Raw genomic sequence first — 24,019 nt, 5'->3', positions numbered from 1 at the left:
CGTCATGACAGTAAATTTCACCTGTGTCCATCAGTGTCAAGGTCCATTATGAAGCATTTCGTGCTTGGTAGGTTACCTGAAAGACTGCTGCAGTGAACTTGTCCCTTGATGAAAAGCATTTTATATGCAAATTTACCCAAAGAAGCAAGTAAATACTTTGAGTAATGCGTAAAATATTTCACAAACTAATGCTTTTTTTTTTTTTTTGAATGCCTTTGTGTATGTAAAAAGAAATTCAAATTTTGTTGGAATCTGCAAAAGGAGAATGACACAGAGGTCCCGCCAGCTATTGATCAGCTGAGTGAGAGAGCACATGGCTGTCTTAAATGATGCCATGATAAATCACACAATCACTCCCAGGCCTGTCTTTGGGTTCACTGACATGTGACTCCTGTGCCCTTTACTTGTCTATTACTTAGTACTTATCTAAGAGTGGCTGTAAAGTTCATTCCTTGCCTGCCTGGTTCCTTCAATTCCCTTTTTAGGCTTTAATATTATCTACAGAAAGCTCAGAGTTTTCTCTTTGTCCTTCACACCAACTTGCTGAACAGACTGACTGGATTTGACGCTGTTACCCACATGCACAGTCACGGCATGTGTAATGCTGTTCCACCACTCATTTCTTTTACCTTAAGGATAAATGTCATCACATCAGTGTGTGAGTTGGAACTTAAACAGTATTAATACTCATGGGCAGGTTTAACTTAGAGCTGATAAAAGAGATTGCTTGTATTGACAAAAGGTCTACTTTGTCTGTATATAATTTGAATATGATTGTAATTTGCTTAAAGTCAAACTATGGCAGAAGCACACACTTTTTGAACACTTTATTGACTTGCCTCTGTTGAAATGTACATTCATATTTTACAGTCCTCAGCATGTACTGGTGGAAGAGGAAGTGCATTAGTTTTACACATCTCTTCAGTTGATTGAGGTGAAAAAAATGTGTCTCACAGATCACTTTATTTCAGAAACAGGTTGTGTCAAATAGGAGAGTGTTTGGGGACAGTGTTATCAGGCTCCATGTTATTCATTAATTTTCCGAAGCCTTTGCCTTTGGCTATGCTAATGGATCTCATATCCTTAGAGATGAACTATACGAAGGCATCTCTTATCTCTCTTTCTTTCCTGTGCTATCAGTTTTTGGAACTGTAAGGTCTGCTGCATAGTTTTCCATGTGGTTGAGGATGTTGAGAGCTTTGATGCCTGGGGATGCACCCTTGGACAAGATATTATTAGACTGGGCTTCTCTAAAATGTTTTTATGCCAATAATTGCCTCGGTTGCAACTGTTCTCACATAACTGCTTGTTTTATTTTAAATAATCTGATTAATTTTTAGCAGTTTTCCAAGCAAAGTAAGTTAATGTTCTTATCACGTGTAATGCAGTAGATTAAAGGCAGCTTCACTGTGGTGACTGGGACAACAGATCTTAAGTTTGCTGCTGTAATGGGTGCATTTCTTTACATTAACATTCGTATGAATTTTCATGCTTGCTATGCTACCCTGGTAGGCCAGTTTCATTGGTCTGGAACAATAGATAGGTAAGTGGTGTGCCAAGATTTCGCAGCAGAATATTGCATTGTAATGACATGATTAATGTTATTTACTTCACCTGTCAGTGGTTTTAATTGAATGATGCAGTGGTCTGTTGTGGCTGATTAGTGTATATGTATACCATTTACTTCACTGGTGCATTCAGCAGTATCCCCCCACATATTTAGGACTTAAAGAAGTCATATAGTGATACAATACACCTTAAAATCGTGGTAGGTACGCAGGAAAGTATTTGACAGAGTACTGTCCCATGTAATTGTAGACTGGACAGAAACATGCTTGCAAATCACTGTGTCTTACAGCACCTGTTTTGACTCCAGCTAGCGCGAGTGCATAACTGCAGGGCAGCCATGGCATTTCATTTAGAACTGTGAATGAAATCCTGTCAGTTCAATCAGTGGAGTGCTGCGATACATGTAGAGGCAGAATACCTGAACTATAAATAATATGTTGGCAGATTTTTCACACCTGGAAGGCAAGTTTAGGAACGGGTGTAAAGGAGAAGAACAAAACCGCCCCAAAATGATGGTTCATTTCAGGTACAATTAATCAAACTGCTGATTGGATTAATAGTAACAAAAAAAAAAAAAAAAGGAAATGTGATGGAGTAATTTAATGGTTTTAAATGAGTTAGTGAGCAGTAGGTTGTGACTGTCATTTTTTCATTGACTATGCAACATTATTGAGCTGTGAAGCAGATGTGCTGCTGCAACAGGAAATCCTGATGGATTTAACACCTGTCAGGTGAAGAACAAGAGGATGATTTTTACAGTGAGTACATGATTACTGAAACTGGATGACTGAGTCTGGGATTAATGTCTTTTTTGACATTTTAAGATTTTGAAGGTGTGGATGAATCATACTTTTTCTTTGATTAATAGTACGAGGAGCTTTATTTTTGGTATAATACCACAGATTTCTGTTCAGAAAATCTATAAGGAGCACTCCCTCAGCTTTTCCAAAAACGTTACCTGTTGCTGCTACTTGGTTGTTTCGTCTAAACACTTCGACGGCACATCAATAGGAAATTGACACTACAAGAGAAAGGAAACCCAGCCTCAGTAGCAAGAACGGCAAATTTACATTACAAAGACTATTTAAACATTTAATGAAATTAAAAAAGCACATCTGTCTTATTTCTAAATCATGTCATGCATCACGTCACCTTTGAAAAAAAGTCAGAAACCAAACGGAAGAAATTTTGGGACTCCATGATGAACAATCAGTTGTCTGTTTTCTGTCGACACCAATAGAGTAGATATCTGTACAGCCAATGAAATGGCTTGATTTATAACCATATTGGCATAAAGAACTTTTATCACAATTCTATTTCATGTAGAAAAAAGCAAAACCTACAAACATTTAACAGCACAGATTAGCTCAGATTACATGTCTCCTTTCATTTATAAGCTTGACCTCGTGTCTTGTCCTACACCTTTGTCATTTTGTTAGTTTAATCTGTGGACTGCTAACGTCAGTGTAAAGGTTAGCTGATCAGCTGTAGCAATTTGCCAAACTGGGTTGCAAATGTCACTTTGGTCCTGTTGCAAAACTCCTCGTACCTGTCGCTGAAGATTGTCATGCTGAAGAATGAATTTTGGGCCGATCGCCTGCTGCCCTCATGGTATTGATCAAAAAGAATTTACACATGTAAAACTTGTGCACAGTGCTCTATATCTTCAGTATCAGTATGTTTTCATGCTTGCAGTGAGACCAGGTTTCTGTAATAGCAGGAAAAGAACACCCACTGGCAACATCAACACAGCCTCAGAGTTTGACCTGAATTTTCTGTTGTGTCTGATGAAACTCCCAAAGACAGTGTTCCTACGCTGACATTATGGGAGGGGCTCCACTCTTTAAAATTGTTTATTATATTAAGGGAACAATGTAGTGAATGCTGAATATTGGATATACATAATATTCAGCCAGTTATCAGCCCTTAGCCTAAACCACGTACAGCCATGCAAAAAAAACCCAAACAAATAAAAAAAGCCATTGAATTTTGAATAAAGACAGTACTACAATAGTAACAAAGAATGAAGTGTCAAATATGAGGTGCACTGTGTGGCCTCTCAATAAAACTTCTGATGTGAGACAGTCAACGGTCACTCGAGTATAAGGATGTCATATCTTTGACCAGAAGTTCAGACGTGCTTTGATTTATTATGATATTAACCAAAAAAAAAATAGAAGGATTTGCTTTCTATGGATTTCTTTGTTGTCTTCTTTCTAAGAACAACAAAGTGACATTACACGAAAACCGTGTCTAGCTTTGACATTTTACAGCTTCATTTTCAGAAAAATAAAGGCAACATACTCACTGCGTACCAATCAAAGTTTCATTATCACAGCCAACACCTGATCCTTCAGGCCCAAATGGTCAGACGCCTACGACTACACAGTCTCTCGCCTTTGATAGCAGGCTTTTGTAAAATGACAACTGTCAGACTTCTGAGTTAAAGTGTGAAATGTTGTGTTTGGGGAGAAAAAAAAAAAAAGTTGTATTTCTGTTTGCTTCTTTGAGGCTCTTATTGGACTTCATGTTACATCATTACCTTCTATTTTTATTCATCAAGTTTAAGAAATGAATCAACAGACAGACAGTACTTTAGATTAGTAATAGAATTTTTCTTTGTGCGATAGTAGCTGTAAAAGGTGAAAATAAGAGCCAGTCTCAGAGTTGGAAATGGATGTGTACTATTCAAGCAATACTAATTTCCACCAACCATTCTTTAATATATCGCAAAAAAAAAAAAAAAAAGACTTAAAATTGTAGTGCTGAAGTTCTCTTTATCGATGGCAGCTTTTTAAAGAACAAATGCTATTTATTGTCAAAGCTAGAAATGTGCCTGAATCCACCACAGCTATATATCCATTGTGTTTTGGGCTCTTCTGAGTTTGTTTTCTGGATCCAGCAGGGTATTTGACTCCGTAAACTTCAAAACTTTTTAAAGAGAAAATTTTTGACTGTCATTATTCTGTCATCTGTGAGACTGATAATCAATGCAAGTATCAGTGAGAGAGAAGCCTAGAGAACAATGGCCTAATTTAAGATTTTATGGTGACACATATTTGCCAGTAGCAGGGTACTTTAGTAAAACAGTGGGGTTTTAAGGGGGATTTGCTAAACCACATCTCATTAATCAGTGACGGAGATAAACTACAAAACATGCTGCTGCCACTTAACATGCAGATACAGTTAGCTTGTATACAAGGTGACAAAAAATAGTTTACTGTCAATTAGAAAGTAATGTCATCTGAATTACAGTGAGGCCATATAAAGAAGTTTGCTTGTTGTGTCCTGATGGTGCTTACCAATGCTATTTGTAACAAGTACAGTTGCAACCCATGTTGACTTCTTAAACATATTTAGACAAGCAAACACTTGATCCTCTTTGAAATAGTGCCTTTAAAAAAAATGTGTTATCCTCCAAAACACCTTAAAAACTCTAAAATTAGGATCACGTATTCCAGATTAGATGTCAATGATGAGAACCTCTTGACGAAATGACAAGTGGAACCTGTCTAATTTACACCTCTGACATCTGGGGTCTGGTGTTCCCATTGCTTTTGAAGTGTTTGGTGTCACCATGCCACGATCTAAAGAGCTCTCGAAAGCCTTTAGAAAAAAAAAAAAGGGTTTGGATGAGTATGAGTCTGGCAAGGGATTTAAAATGATCTCCAAATTATTTGAAATAAATCCTTCCACTGTAGGGAAAATCACCTTCAAGTGATGTACATTTCAGGACTGCCTGTGCCAGGAAAGTCAGTCTAAAGGCAGAATATGTGATACAAAACCAAGTTTTCAAGAACCCCAGAATTTTATCACAGGATCTGCAGGTAACTCTTACCTGTAGGTTTTAAGGGCTGCATTTACAATCAGATAAAAAATTGTACAAATTTGACCTGCATGGGAGGCATGCCAGGGACCAGGAACACCTGAAAAAAGAAACAACTATTGCAATCTATGAAGAACAGTTAAGCACGATTATAGGTTGCCAGTGAACATACAAGCAAAGACCAGGGGCCTCATGTACAAAGGGTGTGTACGCACAAAAATGTGGCACACACACACTTTTCCACACTCATGTTCAGATGTATCAAGAGTGAAATGATTGTGGAAATGCCAAACGCCGACTTTTTGACTGGCATACGCACATTTCTATTGCTTTTGAGCCGTTGGCAACACTTAGAGGGGATGCTGGGAAACTGTTAATAATGTAAAAAAAAAAGGTCATTCTTCAAAGTGATGTGCAAATCAGAGATACGCAGATAAACAATTAAAACTCCCAAGTGTTTGCAATCAGATGAGTGGATATAAAAGAATGCGTAAAATGGTGCGGAAGATACCGTTAGCAACAATGGCAGCTTTGGCACTGTTGGAGGATGTTGCCGATGGAGCAGTGGGAAGCGAACAGGTTTCCAGAGACCTCAGGACGACGACTGGCTCATTTAGGTTCCCGAGGGCAATCCTCTTGGAACTGTGCGGAGCTGCGGCCATTATTGGAGCGCAACATGGCCAGGAGCCATGCCCTACGTGTGCCCCTACAGGTGCTGACCACACTGGGCTTCCTAGCCACAGGGCCATTTCAGAGGGAGGTGGCCGACCGATCGGGACTGTGCCAGTCGCCACTGAGCCGAGCCATGCCTGCCGTGTGGGATGGAACTATCCGAATGTGGGCCAGATATATCAAGCTCCCATACACTACAGTTGAACAGGACGACATAAAAGTGCAATTTGCAGTGAAGGCCGGCTTTCCGGATGTCATCGGAGCTGTCGACTGCACACACATTGCTATAGAGGCACCATCACAAGATGCATTTGTTTATGTAAACAGGAGGCATTTTCATTCAATCAATGCACAGATCATCTGTGATGCGCAAATGCAATTAAGTAACATTGTTGTGAGGTGGCCTGGATCAACACACGATTCATTCATTCTGACCAACAGCATGGTTGGGATCAGGCTACAAGCTGGCACGTTGCGGGATGGGTGGCTTCTTGGTCAGTAAATCATTTAATTTCCCTAATATTAATCATCCTGACATGCGTTGAGCATGTGCACCCCGGACGGGCATCAGCAGCTGGCTGTTGCGGCGGACCAGAGGATCGGCTGATGCCAGAGAGGCTGGAGGAATCCCGCGGGTCTGTGATACGAGGCTGGAACTGCGTCTCACATTCTTCTCCTGCCTCAGTGTCTGTTGGAAAATAATAAACTGAGTAATTAAACATGAGACAAAGTCTTTGATTTCGTCTTTGATATCCTAGCATGATTACGCATGAACCTGCATCTTGTTTGGCTGTGAGCAGATTATATTGTATGACCCGTAGAATGAATAAATCGGCGAGTTACACAATATATATTTACCTTGGGGGTGATCTGAGTGACCTGCATGTGCTCCCACCACCCCTGTGAGAGCGGTGTCACCCACAATAGCGGCGACTCTCTGCTCAAACGGGGTGAGTTCATCCTTGTTACTGTTATCTGATCATGCAGAGAGGGGAATCCCACCTGTCGGCCCTGTTTATACTAATTTGCATATTTAAATGTGCGGTCAATTCCATGCTGAGTGAGATGTACAAAGGAAATGTGCTTGGATTCAGGCGTAGGCTCACTTTCGTTCATCTGGATTTTTTTTGTGCGTATGCAGTTTTCTGGATTGAAGCGTACGCCAGGTTTCAGTATCAAATCCACCCGTCTTTGTACATCAGGCCCCAGGCCTTTCAGAGTGCTTAAAGGTATTGCAAGGCCATCTGACAGAGAGTTGGAAGTTAAACCAGAAGTGGACATTTTAGCAGGTTAGTGATCTTGAGCACACAGCACAACCATTGAGGGCAAAAAGTAGAAATGAATAAATGAATGAAACGTATGGAGGTTTAAGACAAGCAGTACATGCAAGAAGACCTTCAAACATCTTGCAGATGAAGGAACTTTGCATGGAAGGGTGGTCAAAAATGTCAGCACGGCAATATCAGAGAATGCACTGTATGCTTACAAGAAGTTGTTTCTACTAAAGAGAGCTTCTAGCTTCTGAGGTCAAGGAAGAACGTACTTTTCCCACAGAAAAAAACATCTATTGATGTTTTTGTTGAATTGAAATAGCTAATTTGTGGTGGTGTTTAAGTATACCACCTTTGTCTATAGGCACTGTTTCAAAGACAGTGAAATGTTTGCTTGTCAAAATGTTAAAAAAAAACAAACAATTTCATGGGATGAACTTATTTTTTTCACATGTCTATACGTACAAGTATAGGACAAGGTAAGCATGTATAATTAATTTGAATGGTTAACCGAAGTTAATTCATAAATAATCCATAAAAGGACTCTGGAAATGTTTCAACAATAGGTAAGGTTGTGAATACAGTACATGTGATACAGGTGGAATGACATGGTGACTTCATTGTTGCATGTAGTTTGCCAGTTGATGACTGATTAATGTTTCCATGCAGGGAAGTTGTTTCCCTCTGCTCTTTACATGGTCAGGGGTGCGTCACTTGTCTACATGTTTAATTTCTTGCAGTTTGGTTTTCTGTAGTGTTTGCAGAGATCTATTGATGTTTTGTTACATTATTCAGTTTGTTATCGCATTGATTAGCCAAAAGTTCACCAATTTTGTTGCGGAATTCAGACATAGCCTGTCGAGATTTAAGATAATGTTTTTCTTAGGAAGAATATTAAGTTTGTGTTTGGTCTGGAGTAATTCTTCGCTCCTTACGTCTGTAGGCGTGTAAAAGGCCAGGGTGTCCAATCTGTTCACCTCCTTTGGCAGAAAATGTTCTCCTTCAGTTTGTCGTCTTCTTCGTCCTCCTTGGTTTGTGGAATATGTTATACTGACTTTTGCTTTTGGTGTTTCCCAGAGTGGGGAAAAAGCAAAACAAAACACCAAAGATCTTTAAAACCAGGTGAGAACATCAGCTAAACTAAGAGCTTTGTGTCTTGTTGTAGGGACAACTGGGTGTTCGTAGGATATTCTGTTTCAACCCAACAGTGCCTTCTTCTTGTGATCTACTGGATCATTTTTAAAAAGTATTCAGTTAATCAAATGAGTGAAGAAATGGGCACAAACATACAATCATAATGATACATACTTAGCTAAGTCATACTTGCATATGTGTGTGCGCGCACACAGACATACACAAACATAGAAAGATGGTTATCAAGAAAAAATGGTGGCTGAATATTTGGAAGGAGTTTGATTAAGTTTGGTTATCTGTTTGGTTTCTCACAGCAGGGTGCAACTATGTTGGATCTCAGCTATTGTCTTGCTATGCCACACGCTCATCACCTCTCAATGCAATGCCTCAGATATTTTTATTGTTTGCACTGAATGCAGTGTTGAAAGTTTTCCATGCACAAAGAGAAGCACATACCATTGAAATAGTCAACCACAAGAGCTCTCAGGCAATCTCTGTCTCATCTCATCATGCAAAGGAACTTTGTCTCCTAGTAGATACGTTCTGAATTCCCTTTGCTCTAACTCTTATTTTACCTTAAGTGACCATTTAAGATTGGAGTGAAGTGTGCTGTGAGTTTTTTGGAAAAAACAAACAAACATTATTTGTTTTGTACTTCAATAAATTACTCATTTACATCTTTCAGCTGTAACTTTTTTCCTTAACTGATGTATAAACAAGAAATACAATTTCCTGTTTGACAAAATTTGATCTCCGTGGGAGAAAAGATGTTTTCTGTTTGAACTGGGATCATATTAGTTTTTTTTTGTTTGTTTTTTTTTTTAAACAAGCGCACATCACAAAGATGGGAAAAATATTGCTGTGTTTTAACCAAAGTTGAAATAACTGTATTTTTGTAGCTCCACTGTAGGTTGTTCGTAAAATGTGTTTACATCGAGACAGTGAGGAAAACTGTATCCTCTCAACACAGAACCTGTCCTCCACAAATACTCTGAGAAAGAGAAAAAGAAAAACCTCTTCAGCATCTTACGTATATCATAATTCACTAAATGTGAAATATGACAACTCTGATCCTCAAATAAGATCTGAGGAAGGAGAGAAATCTCATTACTGACCGTCTGCATCTAAAGTGAAAACAGGGTATTTGTAGAACATGTATTTTCTTGTTCTCTTCATTCCAGCTTCAGTCTGATTTCTTCCTTCAACATAACGTTTTCTTCATGCAAATTTTGCGGTGTGCCATCGCTGTCACACACATGCAAATCCCACGCTGCTGCTGAAGTATGCACACTGCAGGTGAAAGCCAGGTCTGACACATGGCAATAAGAAGCAATGTGTCTTCCTCCTTGGGGAAGACGCATTGCCATCTACCTCTTCATGTGTTTTCGCATCACTGATCTTCACACATGGCATCATCTTCAAGGCTGACCTACAATAAAGCACCTTCCAATATCTTCTCTGTTTCAGCCTTCCCAGACATAGATCAGGCACTCCCACACAAAGGGGTGTCAAGCCGAGCACAATGCCTTGATAGCATAGTGACAGTGGGGATACTTCTCAGGAATTTTCCTTGACAGAGGATCAATTTACCTGACAGTAAAGTGTGGCTGAAGTGCACTGCTATATCGTAGCATTATGGTTTTCATGAGTAAAATCACAGAGTATTATACATCTATTCATGATAGCAATATTTCAAATTCAGAACATTTGATAGAATTAATATTTCCCAAATAATATTTTATTGTTTGAGACATTTTTTTTGTAGTTTCATTGGCTGAGATGTTATCTGAAAATTTCTCTTTGATTGTATCCTGAACCATTTTATGGAACAATGCATGAACCTAAAATTACAATCACTTGATCATAGACAAATACAAATCTGTGATGTTAAGTTGCCAAAGGGAATACTTGTAAATACTCACATATTTATCAATCTTTTTTTTTTTTTTTTTTTAAATCTCTCTGATTGGCCTTATGTACAAAGACTATAACTGAATACACAAATACATTACTCTGATACATACTAATAGTGTGTTGTGTACAGATGCAAGCATTTTTCTTCTTCTATAAGACACAACAAACAAACAAAAAAAACAAACAAACAAAACTTTTCAAGACTGTCAAGTGTCCATACAAACACTGAGGCAGGTTTTGCTATTTGTAATAATTTATTGAGAAAGACTACTGAAGCTTCATATAAGTTTGAAATAAACTTTTGAATGGATTTTGCACAGAAGGGCTGTAGAGTCGTCCCCCAGAACAATCTACACATTTTTAGACGTTATTGTATGTTTTTGTGTCAGCCTATTTTAAACACTGTCCCTGAGGACAGGCAGTCTTCATCCACTCCTTGTCAAGTCAACCTCCCCTCGCGGCGCATGTCACCAGATCAGACCTGCAAGGATAAACCATAACAAAGATTATTTGTGGAACAAACAAAGAACATACCAAAAAAAAAAAAAAAAGACAACTTTGTCTCTGTAGCTCTCCTGCGCATCTCCCTGTATGTGACAGGTAGACATGAAGCCCCACTTCTGCTTTGAGTTTCGTGAGAAAAGCCAGTGAAGTTATTTTCAGCTGAATATGATGTTTTCTTCATGATTACAGGCGTACTGTCTTTATTCCAAATACGAAAAAAAAAAAAGAAAAAAAAAAGTAAGTAAATATTTCAAATATAGAACACACCAAATGTAGTATTAAGATTTGGGAGGCTCCTCAACTCAAACAGGACACTTTCTCTACATCTGCCTGATTTATGTTTCTGACCTGTTTTCAGAAAATGAGCAACCACCATTTGTGTTTTGGCTTTTGTAAACAACAAAAACTATTGACCTCATGCCTAGACGTACGGTTAAAGTATTGTATACTTAATTTCAAACTGCTTGTGGCTCATGTACATCGACAGCAGAAAAGCAACTGAATTATTGGAAAAGATGAGCCTAAATTATTCAATCTGAGCAATATCAAAGACATCAAGGCATTATTTACACATCTATTTTATTATCTCAAATGTCGGAATTGCATCATGCAGCAAACATGACTTTGATTAGCAGTGCAGATTTTTTGAGCGTCTGTTATGTACCATCTCATACATAGTCAACCTGTAAAACTCTATTCATATGCTGTATATGTGAATAAAATATGCCCACACTCCAGGTTTGTGTTATGTATAATTACTCAATCTGTCTAATTTCACACTTCCTTGGGTTGGCCATGAGCACTGGCCACCTTCAGGACAGCCCCGAAATGCTGCATATGCTTTAGACTGCTGTTGCAATAGATGATGGTGTCATCTGCGTAGGCAGCAAAATATGCCCCATAAGTGTGGATTTAGTAAGTAAGTAAGATGCAAAAGCTGTATGGTAAAGAGAGACTGGGCGTGGATCTCAGATGTAAAAGTACATTTTCTGCATTGACAGTTCAGGCAGTTCCTTAGATGCCTCCTGGACACCTTTCTGAGAGTGTTCTGATAATGTCTAACTAGCAGGTGAATACAAGACAGAATCAGAATATGCTTGATGGATTACATGTATCAACTGGCCTGGGAACACCTTGGGAACAGCTACAGCGAGCTAGAGGACATCGCTAGCAATAAAATCCTATAGGCAACATTGCTTAACCTGTTGCCATTGCGACCTGAACCTAAATAAGTAGTGGAAACTGGATAAATGAATGGGCTTTAGTGACTAAGAACCTGTCATTTAACAAAATTAAATCTTTCCCAATTGACTCAGCAATTTATCAAGCCAGGACAACTGACAAACAAACAGCCAAGCAAGGGACTTTATAGACCCTGAAAAGAGATGAAATTTCAAGTCTTCATGTTTTATTTAATAATATGAGTGTAGTCTGGTCAGGGGTTAAATTATATTCATAGTTTGTTCACTTTAACTTCACAAAATGATGGATCATTTCAGGGATGGAGCAATGAGAAACTGATAAGATGGGAAGCTTTGTGACAGGTGCTTACAGTTTTAGTTTGAGGAGAACTCAAACCTTTGTTTAATCAAACTAAGATACACATTTTACTGTGCTGCTCCTATGGAAAAGTGTTTGTGCTGTGTCTACATCAGAGTCTTTGATAACAGATGGGAAACTCAAATATTGTTGCAGCTTTGTGCATTACAGAGTGCAGGTGGGCAGGTTGTTTGCTAAACCCTTTTGGTCTTGTGTATGCTCCCTGTTTGGTCAAGAAGAGTTAAACAGATTGTGTTAATTATGTGCAGTGCTCTATGGTAACTAGCTGTTTTTCTCTCCCTGGCCAATTTGCCAAAAATACCTTGGTCAAACATTTATTTTTGTCTCTGTTAATATTGACCAAAGCTAAGCACAACATATGGTTCCCACATACATGAACACCATGTGCAACATTAGATGTTTGATGTTATTTTCTACATCACTGACTGACACTGCCAAACTGGCCTCCCTCCATTTTATCCCACAACTGTGTCCTCTGTTGTGTCAAAGCTTTGATCTTCCTTGGCTTGCAACATTAGATTTTTACTCCAGGTGTGTCATTATATGCCAAGTGTCACATTTGGATGTTGCATGTAATGCCCCCTAATCTGAACCTGCAAATACCCCAAAAAGCTTTCTTCAGAGCTCATTTTCAAGTCTGTGAAAAAAGTGTCAAAATAAAAAATTATGTTGCACTGTAAACTGTGTAGTGCACACTACACTACACTACACTACGCTACACTACACTGCACTGCACTGCACTACACTACACTACACTACGCTACACTACACTACACCTTTTTACATTTGAGGGCGGCTGTGGCTCAGGTGGTAGAGCGGTTGTCCTCTGATCGTAAGGTTGGCGGTTCGATCCACAGTCAAAGTGTCCTTAGGCAAGACACTGAACCCGAAGTTGCTAGCGCCTTGCCCTGCTCACCATTGGTGTGTGAATGGGTGAATGAGAAAACATTGTAAATTGCTTTGAGTGCCGCTACAGTAGAAAAGCGCTATATAAGTGCAGTCCATTTACCATTTTACTATACTATACATCCATCCATTATCTATACACCGCTTAATCCTCACTAGGGTCGCGGGAGGGCTGGAGCCTATCCCAGCCGACTTAGGGCGAAGGCAGAGGGCACCCTGGACAGGTCACCAGTCTATCACAGGGCTACACTTAGAGACAGACAACCAAGCACACTCACATTCTATACTATACAAAAAAAGGAAAAAAAAAAACCACTAAAAGTGTAAACAAAAATAGGCATTTACACATCTTCTGTATACCAGTACAGTATTTTTTTTAAGACCTTACCTTTACAACTATATCTTAATTTCACCATTACATTTACTTTTTGCTTATAAATGAAATGGTTAAATTCATGTTTAATACTGTAAATGTATTTCTGAATCTAGATACAATTAGTCAGTCAACAGAAAGAACAAATGTTGGTTCTGTTGTTTCATATAAATTAGTTAAGATATGAGATATTTTGCTCAACTGCAAGTTTTCACAACAGCATGGTTGGATGGATGTGTTTTCATCATTGTTTATAAAACGCTCATGATGATGATGATGATGATGATATGTTGGTAATCACAGTTTTTTTTTAAACCATGCATATATTTTTTTTCATATATTTATTATTACATTTAAAAGCACAAAAAATAGTCATGATCTCGTGTAAACATAAATTGAGAAAATGTGTAATATCTTTTTGAAAGTTACTGTATTTTTATGAGACACTTATTTTCTGTTGCATAACAGGAGTTCTTTGGTACCTCAACTGCTGTACCTTTACATTTTCTTTTAAACTTTTTTTTTTCAACAGTATACACACTAATCTGATGAAAAGCTTAACTGAGTTTAAAAAGCGACAACTGCTTAGCGTTTAGGAAATCAAGTGGTTTATTGAAGATGAAATACATGGAGACATAACAAAGTCCAGGATTCTCCATATAGCCCCAAAAAGTTCATTACTAAACAACAAACGCATGCACAGATAATTACATTTTGTTTTGATTTTTTTCCCCCTCATTAATGTTTATGACAGAACCAGAGCATAACAAATCCCCAAACCTGCTGATATGCGAACATGACATTTCTCTGTGTGTGCATTTGTGTGATCATGTGTTCATGTAAGGATGTAGGTCCTTTCCATCAGTTCAAACCCCTCTCTTGACTTTCTATACTGGGCAGTGTCAGTGATGAAGGGGCAGTCGTTATTCTCCTTGGGCTGTTAGGCAGAAGTGGCCTGGCTGACATGGCAGGTACTAGACAGAGCTATAGCTCAGTTCTGACTGGCTAGCCAGTTAACTGATTAAAAAATGTGCTGAGTTTATGGTTTGGAGCTAAGAATTCCACAGTACCCGAGGGGTAATGTGGTCCCTCGCCAACAGGAACTGAATCTGAGTGACCAGACTCAAAGACAAGCTTACTAAGTGTGTTCATTCTTGTTTTACTGGCTTTGGACTCTATAATGATGTTCTATCTGATATTTTAGTTTTCCTTTCTCTTGTAACCACACACTGCAGCCCTGTCCAATTACAGAACAAATCAAGAGGGGACCCAACCATTTACTTCTCCACACAGAATATGTTACTGTTTGATTTCTGTCTTTTCCATTAAATATTAACATGACACGAGAAAAGTAATTTCTTCTTCCCCAGTCCAGCATGATGTGATCTTCCTGGGTCACTGGAACAGCACTGCACACAGTATTTTTTTTTGATTATGAAACAAATGAAAAAGGAGAAAAAACAACAACAGAAAGACGTTCTCAGAATCCTCAAATAGTATGAATAATGCATTTTACTGTTGTACAGTTTGTAGCCATGTACTCAACAAGGACAAAAAAACATGTCAGGCTATATATGAACACTGCGCACAAGTGGATTTAGTGGGCGTCTTACCCAACACTCTTACATTTGGTCTGTCGTCACATTGCAACGGGTCACGCTGTCTTCTACTTAAGTACTGTGTGAAAGTGAGGCAGGTAATAATTTTCTTGCAGCAACCACTTATGCTTCTATGCTTCCTTTAAATCAATGCTCAATTCAAAGAACTCACATTAAATGGACTTTGCTCAGAGGTAAGACAAATGTATACATCAGTAGCTGTTAAAGAGTTTGTAAGAATATTAATTTTTTGTTTTGATTACTCTGAATCACACATAAGTAGAAAATCCTACATAAACAGCAATGTACTGTATAAACATTATAGTTTCATGCTTCAAAGAAAATGCTCAATATTGATAATTTGTAATATTCATTTTCTTACATTTTTGGCATTGAAACTTACACTAATTAAAAAATATCCAAGACTTCATTCTCAAAGACATGTTTGTGCCAGATGTCCTCAGTCTGCATAGAAAAATTAGTCTGTATTCATAGCAGCACTGGATGTCAAATGTTGATTAAATACGGTTTTAATTTACACCTTTAAATGACAGCATACTGACACTGACGTGCGCTATTTCTCAATAGCTACTTGTTCCGACTACTGAAAATCCTGACAGGAACTAAAAGTTGATGTGTTTAATTTCTTAGTCTGAATAACATTTTAACTGGAAGATTGTGACAGCTGAACTTCATGCGGACTGAGAAGACTCGTTAGTCATCTCGAGTTGTGGGAAGAGAAGCACTCACTTCACCCTGATTGTACAGTTGTGTCACAGAGTGATGCAGTTTTTACATCATAAACAATCTTTGAGTGCAGACAGCTGTGTTGTGTTTGAGCCTGTTTGCCCACAGGCTCACAGACACACAAACCCAGCAGCAGTGGAGTTTCATTTTGACTTGTCATCAGTTTGAACCATGGAATTGACTTTAGTTAGCTACATCTGATATGACCTGCTGTTTGTCATTTCAGCAGCAGAGATGATCAGTGTTGGCTACAAGTGGGATGCTACTACCTGAATGTTATGCACACTGTGCTTTGCTAACAAGAGTGTCACAACTCAAGAGTCGCACGCACCGGTGCACCCAAATAATTTGTCACATTCACACACTATAAATTGCACTTGTATATGCGAGCAAAATGTTGTAACTGTCAATCCCTGCAGAGGCGGCAGACTGCACACCTGTGGCACTTTCTCTTTTTTTTTTTTTTTTTTTAATAAATTCATTTCCAGTTTTTTTCTGTTATGTAATTGTACAGGTTAACATGACCTTTTCCTAAATATTGCCTTTGTCTCAGTTAAAATAAACTGTGGTGATGCTAACATTGCCACAGAACACACAAACATGCTAAAAAACAAAGAGCATCATACTCCTTTATGCCATACACTGGCATACACCATTAGGTTACAGCAAAAAAGTTATGTGGGTCAGCATAGCACATGTCAGATGGAGTGTCAGACATTTGTGCAGCATGGGGAAATTGTGGCAAACAGCACAGGGTAATTTGGAAATGGTTCTAATTTGTGATAACCAGCAGTGGGATATAAACAGAAAGATATGCAGATTAGGTATCGAGAAATATGGCTTTGTCAGGGCCCACAAGAATCATCTGTAATCAAGGAAGCTCAATAATTACTATACAATACTATACTATATGATATTTAGAACTGCTAAACATTTCTAATAAAATGAAAATTTAACATCACAACTTGCCATTGTGTTATGTAGAGTAGGTTTATTGTTACCTCTTGAGGTAATGATATGCAACAAAAGCCCTTTCAAAGACTCATTTGAGTTATTTTTGTTACCAGTAAAAGAAGAGAGTTCCTGTTCTGAAAGATGAAAGAAAAGTCTTTTATTTTATTTTTTTTGTGAAACCGGCAAGAAGGCTCCATCCTGTTCCAACCTGCTTTGATAGGCCAATCAGACTGTCAGTGGACTCCTTAATCATTAGACCCATTACTATAACACGCCTACAACTACTTCCTTCGCAAACAACCTGGTACAACTTTCCAGATTCTCTTTCTTTACATGACTGAATTTTCTGAAATTTCAAATAAGCCCAACATCCAAATGCTGCTAACCTCAACATACAATGTTGAAGTGTAATATTGTATTTTCCTCTTTCCTGCGATTTCACTCACCAATACAGTTTATGTGTTGTTGTCATGTCTTAGTTACAAAGTAAGACATGACAAGCCTTGCCGTTCTGATGCCTTGTGTCGAGGGCCCTTCATCATCTTGAAGTAGTGTCTTCAGCACAGTCAGACAAGGAATGATGCAGGATGCTGATGGATTGTTATGTCTCACCTCTAGTGTCACTTCTTTTGTTGGGATAAGAGTTTCCATTAAATTGAAACCAATGAAGGGCAATAAGTATCACATGCAAATCCTCTGTGTTCCCAGGAGCATTTGGTGAGACTACATTTTAGCTCAAGCACTCTTTGCAGCATGTTAAATATACATATACTTTAGTTATATTTATATAGCACACATTAACAACATATGTCGTCCCAAGGCACTTTACATAGTAAGGTAAAGACTTTACAAACTGTAGAGAGAAACCCAACAAATCCAAACGATTCCCCTGGACAAGCACTTGGCAACAGTCAGAAGAAACAACTTCCCTTTAACGGGAATATACCCCATAGCCAAACCAGGCTCAGCCAAAGCGGCCATGTGCCATGCTTAGTTGGGGTGAGGGAAAATAGAATAGCGAAAAGGATGGCAGATAGAAAACAGACAAAAAAAAACTCACAACAAAAAAACTTCAGAGGTTGGTGAAGCCACTAACCGCCAATTACCAATATGTAGCTCAGCAGCCAGAGACACCTGCAGGGAGGATAAAACACAAACTATGTAAAGGAGAAAACACAGAGTTGGTGACATGAAATGATGGCAAAAACATTTATGGAGAGAGAAAGAGAGGACTGTCAAAAAAACCAAAATAAAATAAAAAGGTGCTCCAGTAACCCAGCAATCTAGATCTATAGTAGCATAAGAAGAAGAAGTGGTTTAAGGTCACATGAGTGAGCGTTAGCAATATCAAAAAGCAAAGCCTTAAACACAATCTCAAACGTGAAAAGAGTGTCTGCCTCCTGAAACCAAACTGGGAGCTGCTTCCACAAAGGAGCCTGATAGCTGAAAGCTCTGTCTTCCATTCTTCTTTTGGAAACTCAAGGTACCATAATGCTGTGTTCACACCAGATGCAAATTCATTGCGTTTTTCACGCCATTTGCATGTATGCACTAGATCACTCACTTCACTCACGCGTTTAATGCGATGAGATTCGTGTCTGGATTCATGTCATTCGTGCAAATGAAGCAAATCCAGATGCACACAGTTCAGGGAATTCCACCACCTTCTCCAGGAGCTGCGCCTGGATGACGGCCGCTTCCAGCGCTATTTTCGGCTGATCCGGACCCAGTTGGCCACCTGTTGGAGAGGATCGGTACCAGGATGCAGGCACTCTATCCCAGCTGCAGAGTGCCTGTCCCTCTGTCTCCGGTGAAAAAAATCAATCAATATTCATGGTGTAGTTGCAAAAAAATGAATCATGGTCTTGATGTCACCAAAGAATCTCAACACTGATTGGCCATCTTGACGCAAAGGTCCCTAAAGTTTAGATTTTTCAACTTGCGCGTCTAATGCGAATTTGCATCACACATGCGTTTAACGCGGCGAGAATCGTGTCATTCGCGCAAATAACTCACTCATTCGCACTGCGGGGCGTTTACTCACGTCTAATCGCGTCTTCACATTGACTTTACATGTACATCATTCATGCAAATTATTTTGCACTCATCTGGTATGAACACAGCACAAGAAAGCCTGTACTATTAGAGAAAAGTCTCAGTTGGGATGATATGGTACAATAAGATCTGTAAGATACAATGGGGCTTGGCTATTAAGAGCTTTGTATGCTTGAAGAAGGATTTTAAATGTGACTCTGGATTTAACAGGGATCCATTAAAGGTTTGTGCTGGTTTCTGTCGGTGCCCAATATGTTGGATCAGCTGGAGTTTTTTTTCAGAGAGCTATTGGAACATTCTGATCATGAGAGATTGCACTAGTCCAGCCAAGAAATAACAAAAGCATGGACTGTTTTTCACCATCACTCTAAGACAGGCTGTTCCTGATTTTGACAGTTCTGCACAGGTGAAAGAAGGCCATCGTAGACACTTGTTTTAGGTATGAATTAGAGGACATGGTCAAAAATGACTCAGAGGTTCCCCACAGTAGTGTTGGTTGCCAAGGCAATGCCATCCAGAATGACTATTTGGTAAAATAGTGTCTTTTTGAAGTATTTAGGAGAAATTATAGCAACTTCAGTTTTGCCTGAATTTAGAAGAAAATGGCAGGTCATCCAGGGTTTTAGGTCCTTAAGACATGCTGGAAGTTTGAGCAACTGATTTGGCTCCATAGCTAAATATAGCTAGATTTCATTTGTATAATTTGAATTGCCCCTAAGGGATAAATAAAGTTATCTGAATTGAATTGAATAACAATGAAAGCAGCATTATGCAGTGTTTCCCATTACTACTGCCTAAGCATGTCCAGTGCGAATAGTATTGGTCCTGGCACGGAAACCTGTGGAAACAGAACCCTCAAATGCTGTTTGCAAGAATTGAGTGGTGTAAATGAGGGACACATTCCTTTATGCAATGATATCTGTGACAACTCTTTAACTTGAAAGATGTGTTCAGTCTGCTCAGCCCTGGAAGTTCAGTAGGCCTTTCCCCATATTTGCTCCCTTGTCTTAAAGCTTTAGTGTTACGTGGTCTTTGCTTGTTTTCTAATTCTTAGACATGCCCAGGAATTACTCTCTGATGTATCCCACAATGTGAGATCCATGTGTTTCCTTTGTATTTAAAACAACCTGCTTCCTGGTTCATTTATTGCGCATACAGTGTCATGTTCAGCTCATCAGTTACTTTGTTGATCGCAGAGGAGCACTCTGTTGTGGAGAGTGAGTAGCCAGGGTTCTCCTGTTAGATCAGGGCTTTTATCTTGCCCACAGCCTTGTAGTGAGCTTCTTATAGCTTTTTGATGCAGTAATACTTCTCAGTTCCAAGTGTATATTGTGGTCCCACTGCAGCCATTAGGCACTTAAAGTCAACATCAGAGACCACTGTGAATGCTGGTTGTTAGTGACTATCTTCTCTGTAACTATTTTATTTTTTATTTTTTTTTACATCTGCCTCAACACAATTAGGCTACTTTCTGTGTTTTTGAATCCTGGTGTGTATTGTATGCAGAGATGGAGTCGTTACAGTCGTTATTCCCTGGTGTTGGTTGACTGTAATGCTCTCATATTGCTTGTTTGTATCTTTTCTTTAGTGCATCCAATTGCAGTGAGTGTTTACAAAAAAGGAAAGAAAGAGAACGAGAGGGAGAGAGGGAGAGTTAAATATTGGGCAGGAAGCAACATATGCTTAAGGCTGGGTAGGCAGTGCTTCCTGATGATACTGGGCAAAAATTCCATACTAACCTTTCGGCTTGCTGTAACACAAAGGGTCTGAGAGGAAACTAAACCTCTGCACCTCGATTGGCTCCATTTATAGGCTTTAGAAGCCCTCTAGCCTGTGACTGAAGACTTCAGCCAATCAAGGGACTTTTCACCCAGATCAGGTGAGAGTTTAAAGATCTACAAAGTCCACAGTGGGGATAGGATGTGGTGGTGCAACCACTGAACTTTCTTTACTCAAGCTAGTTCTGAGGTTGAGGACTTAAAAAGGAAGATCATCACGTCCCATGACAGAGCACACAGAATTCACTCAGAAGAGTTGGGTGTGAATCCTGTGTGAAGCTGTTAGTTAAAACAGAAATTTGATCCTTTAACGGCATGTGATTGCAGGAAACCTGCCATTCAAAACTAGGGTACTTCATTCCTAATGATGACTATAGCGGAATATTTAGAATAGCAATTGAAGTGAGGGTGTCGCAGCATCACAGCATCAACGTTATATTAAACTAATCCACGAGTCTCAACAGACATGAATGTAAACTGCAACTCGACTGGATGGTGGAGACACTCAACTGTCAAGCGATTTCCGTAGTTTAAGCCTGTGACTGCAATTTTACCGTCTGAAATGAGAACTATTGCTGCTAGATTCTGTCAGGTGTCAATTAAGCTGATGCGTTTCATGTGTTTGTTGAAAATGTCATTTGTAGGTGATGTTTTGATGTTGTCAGCTGACTTATTCTTAAACAAAAGCCTTGTAAAAGGTTGCCCAATGTGCACTTGATGGATGGACATGGAAATAATAAACAACATTGTCCTTGACTGTTATTACATTTTAACAAAATAAGCATAATGTTATTTGGGCAAAAGTCTATTCCTTACTTGTGCCTTTGATAAAAGAAAAGCATTTATTCCTCCACCTTTGTATTTATAAGTCTTCAATGGTTTTACATTTTTTTGATGTGGTCATTCACGGGACAAAGCGATCTTCCTCTATGAGCCCACTCAACTTCAGAACTAACTTGAGTAAAGAAAAGTTCAGCTGTTTCATACATTTATTTTGAGGTGAGGGGTTCTGTCAGCAGCAAGAAAAGCAAACATATCTATCTTAGCAAAGCACCAAATTGGATAGGACCGTGCCAAGTCTGTCTAGGGCAGCGTGCCAGCAGAGAGCAGCAATGGGGCTTTGGGGCTGTGGTAATAAAAACAAAAATGACAACAATGGAAAGAATGCAGAGGAGAAAAGATAGACTATATCCTAAAGAAAAAGAAATCCAAACAAATATAAAAACTTGAGATAAATATTTCATTTCTCATTGTCTTGCGTGTTGCCCAACACCCCAAAGCCGTGAAAGTCTAACAGCCTCGATTAGGGATTGTGTATCATCAAGCTATTTCATTATTATTATTTTTTAAACATACCTCAGTATACCTCTTCGTGTAGTCTCTCTGTTCCCATTTCCATCACAGTCTCTCTTGTTACTCGTGTCTTTTCAACACTAACACACACACATACACACAAAGTATTTTGGGAAGACGTCCAGCTGCCGTGGTGAGAGTGACTAATGACCCCTTTCACAGCACAAACACCACATAATCAGAGATGCTGAGGATCTGTGTCTGCCCGCTGTCCTGTCTGAGTAATTACGCCAGGGACTCAATTAATCTACTACCCAACAATCAACCCAGCTGTACGTACTTGTTGCCTGCTGCAGTGTCCCTGCGTCTTGGTTCAGAGATGTGAATTGTGTCAACTTTTTGGCTGTGCTGCTGAATTTAACAGCAAAAACAACCCCTATTAAAACCTCTGATTTTCAGACTTAATTTTGACGCCTGACCAACTTTTTGTGCTCCGTCTCATGCAAAACTCATGACTACTCTCAAAACTGAAAAGACTTCAGTATTTAAATTTGGGTGCCATTTGTGGGATTTATCTACCCGCAAACCTCAGAGTTAATTTGACACAGAACATTTTGCTTTTGTTGAAAAGCAGGTGAACAAACTTTCCTCGAGCAATGCAGATAAAGTTGGCTCGAGGCAGTCAGGAGAGAGTTGTTTATGCTTTAGAAGGAGATTCACGATGAGAATGTTGGCCTTTTTGGCACCTTTTCATATGCAGTAAAATTATGCAGCGAGAGGGAAAGCAAACAAGTGTGTCATGGAAATACAGTTGGTGCATTTCATTTGGCTAACGTGGCTCCTAGCTTCCCTCATTCTCATCTTCTCCTTGTGCCCAAACTCCTCCCAGTAAGAACGGAAGAATGTGGGTGTCATTCCCCCAAATGGGACATCTTCACTCTCTCTTACTGTAAAGAGATCGCAACTTCTCATGACACAAAATAGACAGATTTTCTTACAACAAAAAAAGGACAGACATGAGACATGAGACTGAACAAGGCTAGACCTACAGCCTAAATGTTTATGAAAGTTTGACATATTTTTCAAGCTCATGCTGATCATAGTAATAAGTATAACGGGCTACTATAGTAAAAAAAATAAAATAAATTGTTTTGCATTGAGCTCAGAGGAAATTTGAAGGATAACTTAAAAAAAAAAAGTTGAAAAGAATGTGAATACATGTAACTGCAGAGAATCATTTTAAAGATTAATTCATGATTCAGATTGTACACACACAATATTTTATCTGTTCTTTTATGAATAAACATGAATAATGTCAGAGTAGCTGCTTGTACTGCTAATCCTGTTTTTACTTGTATTTTGCCTTACAGTATTTGTGGCTACTGGGAATTCAGAATTCACTCAGAAAAAAAATCAAAGAACACATCTTCAGAAGTCAGATTTCCTATTCAGTAACTTGGGTCAGGTTCCTCAACCTTGACTTCTGCGTTTTACATCATTCTCTAAAATAGCAGCCTACTAAATTACGTGAACACAGTTTAGTGTCTAAGTGTCTAAAATGTTTTCCTCCCACGCCGTGCAGCGAATACGCAGAGGTCAACAATTAGGTAATTTTGAGGTCTCACTTTCCACTTCCAAAGGACACTGAATGCAGCGTTACCACTGTGAGCTGTTTCCGCCGCTGCCCAGCTGCTTCTTTTACTGTCATATCTGCTCAGCTGTTAAAACAATAAACAGATTCTAAACTAAGTGGAGTCACCGTGTGCTTCTTCACTTAAAAGACCTCCTTTTTCCAGCTCTTTCGCTCCTCTGCCATGCATTTCAGGGAATTAAACGTCTATAGGGATGGTGAAAGAATATTCATG

The sequence above is a fragment of the Stegastes partitus genome, unplaced genomic scaffold (assembly GCF_000690725.1).
Source record: "Stegastes partitus isolate 25-593 unplaced genomic scaffold, Stegastes_partitus-1.0.2 Scaffold29, whole genome shotgun sequence".
Lineage (NCBI taxonomy): Eukaryota > Metazoa > Chordata > Actinopteri > Pomacentridae > Stegastes > Stegastes partitus.
Note: the sequence above shows the minus strand (reverse complement) of the source record.